General features: G+C 38.2%; 1 long non-coding RNA gene across 1 annotated transcript; it reads left to right on the forward strand.

Moving 5' to 3' along the window:
- Positions 1-293: 293 nt before the first annotated feature.
- LOC127151956 (uncharacterized) lies at positions 294-2,288 on the forward strand. Its single transcript, XR_007825008.1, has 4 exons — positions 294-538; positions 1,404-1,457; positions 1,625-1,716; positions 1,860-2,288. It is a non-coding gene; the product is annotated as an uncharacterized LOC127151956 (long non-coding RNA).
- The last annotated feature ends 3,024 nt before the right edge of the window (positions 2,289-5,312 follow it).

The raw sequence follows: 5,312 nt of genomic DNA on the forward strand, positions 1-5,312 counted from the left end.
CTCCTTTTATTTGTGCGCATGTAAACGTAGTCCGTGACACTCAAAAACGTTTTATGTCTAAATCTAGATCCTTTTTCGTTACATAATCGGATGTGGTTTTGTATGTACAATCACTTCCATGAGGAAACTGACTTTAAAGAACAGTGCCATAATCACAGTATAAAGTTTTTATCTTATATGATGTAAGGTATTTTATTTTGCCCCCAAAGTGTATGTGCGCCTGTCTGGTGCCCCAAACAGAACACCGAAACCCTGACGATATTCAAGAGACAGCTGAAAAGATTGAATGGGCGTTATCAGTGATTATCAGCTCATTGATATGGGCCAGAAGGGGCCTGCTGCGCCTACTGGTAGGCTCAGAAGGCTGTTATCGTCCATCCAAATGGTTAATCACCGCACGCAAGTATGACGGTGAAATTACCACTGGCGTACCAGCAGGGGCGATCGTTTCCCCAACGCCATCAACTCCACGCGGACCAATGACCAGCGAATTAGTGCATTAAAAGACGGATTTTAGATGACGTCAAGACACATACAGGTACCGTCTCCTAAAATAGTCGATCGTTCCGTATTTATGAATGAAATGATTAATTTAAAATTTGCCTATGGTGAGAAAGGGGTCATGTAACAAGTCCACACGTTTACCGTATTTTTACTATAGTAACTGTCACTCGACCACGTCAGTAGTCAGTTTACAGTAACCACAAAATATGCCATGCTTTTACCACCATAACTGTAGTTTTACTGTGGTTCGTATTTAAAGCCCAGTAAGCTCAACACTTACTATGGATTTACCTCAGTAACCATAGTTTTACTGTGGTATTTGCAGTTACAGCACGATAACCTCAATGCTTACCGTGTTTTTACTACAGTGACTGTAGTTTTAATGTGGTAACGTTATTTGTAGTTAAGGCAACCCTTACTATGGGTTTACCTCAGTAATTCTAGTTTAACTGTGGTATTTGTAGTGAAAACACAATAACCTTTATACATACCATGTTTTTACTACAGTGACTGTACTTTTAATGTGGTATTTGTAGTTAAAGCACAGTAACCTCAACACTTACTATGGGTTTACCTCAGTAACCGTAGTTAGCTGTGATATTTGTAGTTAAAGCACAATAACCTCATTGCTTACTATGAGTTTACCTCGGTAACCATAGTTTTACTGTGGTATTTGTAGCTACGGCACAGTAACCTCAGTATTTACTATGGGTTTACCTCAGTAACTCTAGTTTTGCTGTGGTATTTGTAGTTAAAGCATAGTAACAACAACACTTACTATGTTTTAACTGTTTTTACGGTATACTGTTTGTAAAGCACAGTAATGACAACGCTTGCCACGCCTTTAATACGTTTTTTGTGAAGTAATTGTAATTTAATATTTTGTTTCTGTCTTGCAGTTACATCGGATCACACACTCCAGCAGCTCTTTTAAGAAGCCATCTCTTGTAAAGGTTCTCTGTCTTTCTTTCTTTCTTTCTTTCTTTCTCTCTCTCTCTCAACTTTTCCTCTCCTGTTTTTCTGAACTAATCCATAATTCATTTACACATAGCCTCTCTTTCTGTGGTTCATCATGGCATATTTTTAAAACTCAGAATCAAATTTTGACCATTTTTTTCAGAAAGCTGCTAGAATTAACAGGGAACTTGGACTTGAAGCTCCCAATGCTGGTCTTGAAGAAGCTGTCAAGGAGGCTGAACAAGTCATTCAAAGGTTCAACCCTTCACAAGTTTGATTTAATGTACACATCCTAATGTTATGTGTTAATAATAACATTCAGTCCATCTTCTCAAATATTTTGGTCACAGATCATTTTTAGCACACTGTCTCATCATGTATATTTGTCTTTGTTTCAGCTGAAAGTGAAGACCAGAGGAAGGCCTGTCATGGGATTTGAATTAGGCCATATTGTCCGTTTACGGAGAACACCAAAAGCTGCAAAGGCAAAAATTTCCAATGGTATGTCTGTGTTTGTCTGAGCACCTTGACTGAACTGTACTATACTGTTACATTTGCACAGCATTTGATGTTTCTTTAACTTTGGTTTACATACACCACGGTCCTATCAGGAAGAACAAAATATCATGTTGAAGTAGTGATAATTCATGCAATTTACCAAGTCAACAAATTCATATGATATTGGACAAGTGTACTTATACAAAATTCTACGACTTTCACTCCTACTGCTGTCATTGGCCATAGCTTCAACTCGCATGTAGTTTGTGCCCATTGGAAGTAGTCAGAGTGTTTGTATCATCAAGTTTATATTAAGTCCATTTAATTCTTTATTAACCTTTACAAATTGGTTCTTTTGCAGAAATATGACTATATGTGATGAGATCTGGGAAAACCCATCGGATGTCACGGTGGGACGTTTTCAGGAAATTCGTTTTTCATTAAATTATTATTCTATAACATCTTGTCTATCATTTCTGAAAATATCTCTTCGAAATTCACTTGTTTAGTGCAGAAAAATAGACATTTATTGCAGCAAGCAGAAATGACTGTCTTTCTCCTATGTTAAGAACGCGCTGCGGAGGTGCTTTCCCTTCCCTGGTGAAAAAAACAGCATATGCTGGTAGGTATGTTTTGGTGCTGGAAAGCTGGTTAGGTAGGTTTTGATGCTGGTTTAAGCTGGTCCTTTGCTGGTTCATGCTGGTCCTTGGCCAGCAACATGACCAGCAAAAACCAGCAAAGGACCAGCATAAACCAGCTATGGACCAGCTTTTAACACCACAAAACCAGTAAACCTATCAAAATAAACCACGTAACATATTTAGTAAAGGCGTATCAGTTCACATTCTCCATCAGTCCTGTGTAAAGTACGGCAAGCAAAGTTATTTATTTATTTATGTATTTATTTATTTATTTTAATATCGTGAGATGGCGGAGCACAACAACGCCGTGTAAAGTACTGCAGCTGCTCACTTAACCGATCTTACTCGTCTCAATCTGCTCAGTTTTGGTGATGTCAGTGCCCTAAATGATGTTACGGGCTATTTCACATCCAGAGATGAAGGATCGGATGATGAAGTTACTAAAGAGGAGTCCGATGACAGTCTGTTTTATCACAGTGCGCGAACAGTTGCGCTGTGCTCGCTTTTACTACAAGGTGCTGCATTATTTACTAAACATAAAATGGGTGATCAGCGGAAAACAAACGTTAGTCTGTTTGTCTACTGATGCAGTAGCGCTCCTAACTTGACAGACAGCTCTCGTTAAACCCGTAAAGTGAAAGTGAAAGCCGTCTCACTTTAAAGCCGTTTTTCTCAATATCCCAATCCTGAAAATCATCGCTATCAGCCAACCTAAGATAGCCATAACGTAGGTTATGTAAAAAATAAAAGTTTTGGAAAGGGGCCTGAACGCAGCTTTCATATGGTGTCAAAACGTCTCTGGCAAAATACGACACCTCTCCAGCTGATGTCTGCAAACTGTCAAACACGGTGCATCCCTCTGCTTTCAACTTTATTTCACATACCATCAAATGTTTCATTAGGTTTGACGCGTTTTCCCCTTCACACGCAACTGCTGTAAAACATTTGCTGCACGTCGCAGTGTCTGAATCATTTCTCGTGAAATATAGCCACACTTTAGAATGTTTAGTTTTTGGCATTTTAAGTTCGACGTGTTTAATGTCGCTAGCTAAGCTAACGGCAAACCACCTGCTGCAGTCAGAGCAAGTGTAACGATAGCTGCAGCATTCACGCGCTTCTCGGATGGTCTCATTTCCAGACGATTTGTGCTTTGAATTCGAGATGTGAAAATGGATAGTAACTACAAAGATGCCTTGGATTTCTATCATCAAATCTTTCCGATGTTCATGTGAGTTTTCTCATTCAGTAAATACATTTTCTGATCATTCTGACACCCATGTATTTAAATTTAACTAGCGATCATGCATGTTGATGAATCAATGATTCTACATCCGTGTCATAGCACCAGAAGACAAATATTTTAATCGACAGTTCAGACATTTAAGTGGCACCGAAATGAGGCACCGAAATTCGCGTTCTGATTCGGTCCGGTACATACCGGTCACATGGGTACCGGTGCCGTATTGGCACCGGGTTTCGGTACCCAACCCTAGTTGGAACTACAGCTCCCGACCTGTGGTTAGAAGCATAGCATGCTTTCCTTGTTAGTAAGACATATGTGACCCTGGACCACAAAACCAAGTCGCTGAGGTTTATTTGTAGCAATAGACAAAAATACATTGTATGGTCAAAATTATTGATTTTTCTTTTATGGCAAAAATCATTAGGAAATTAAGTAAATATCATGTTCTATTAAAATATTTTGTAAAATTCCTACTGTAAATGTATGAAAACTTAATTTTTGATTAGTCATATACATTGTTAAGAACATTATTTGAAGAACTTTGAAGGCAATTTTCTCAATATTTTGATTTTTTTGCACCCTCAGATTCCAGATATTCAAATAGTTGTATCTCGGCCAAATATTGTCTTATCCTAACAAACTATACATCAATGAAAAGCTTATTTATTCAGCTTTCATATGTTTTATAAATCTCAATTTTGAAAAAATTACCCTTATGACTGGTTTTGTGATCCAGGGTCACATATGAGCTCAATAAATTATGCTCTTGGGCACAATAAGCAAACTAACATGCAGTACAATCTATATCTTTCATTGATCCCATATGAATGCATTTTAATCGATGTATTTTAAAGCTTCCACTGTAGGTGCCATTATTGAATAGTGCGCATGCGCATAAATGCCTACGGGAACCCCCGAGTATGACGTAAGAGGGAACCCGCGATGAATCAAACATCAAATAAAGCGAAATGTCAGGGAACAAAAAATAGTAATTTAGTCATGAGGTGCCATGTTTAATATAGCTGCATTTTAGAGATCTCCAATCAAAGTTATTACTCTGTGATGTCATTAACAATGGCCCTACATTGTTGAACTAATGTGGTTCAGATGCGGACATGTTCAGGAAACAGTCGTGACTAGCTAGTTAGTTTCCACAACAATGCATCGTACTATGGAGGTTAATCAGCAAGTTACGTCGTTGTACGGGAAACGCACCCCAGGTTGATTTTTACTGAACACATCTGTCTAAGAAGCTAGAGTCTGGAAATGCTAGATTTACTTATCACGTGACAAAAAAAAAAAAAAATCAGTTTTCAGTTAATTTGGCCAAATCAGATCACTTAACGCTGTTCACACCAAGAACAAGAAATATACATAATGGTAAATATTTTAGCATCCACGGCAACAGACGATGACGGCCTGTTTACTGTTTTATACACACTGCAGTTACAGTTGTTGTCTGCTATTTG

Source organism: Labeo rohita, chromosome 21 (genome assembly GCF_022985175.1).
Source record: "Labeo rohita strain BAU-BD-2019 chromosome 21, IGBB_LRoh.1.0, whole genome shotgun sequence".
In the NCBI taxonomy this organism is placed as follows: domain Eukaryota; kingdom Metazoa; phylum Chordata; class Actinopteri; order Cypriniformes; family Cyprinidae; genus Labeo; species Labeo rohita.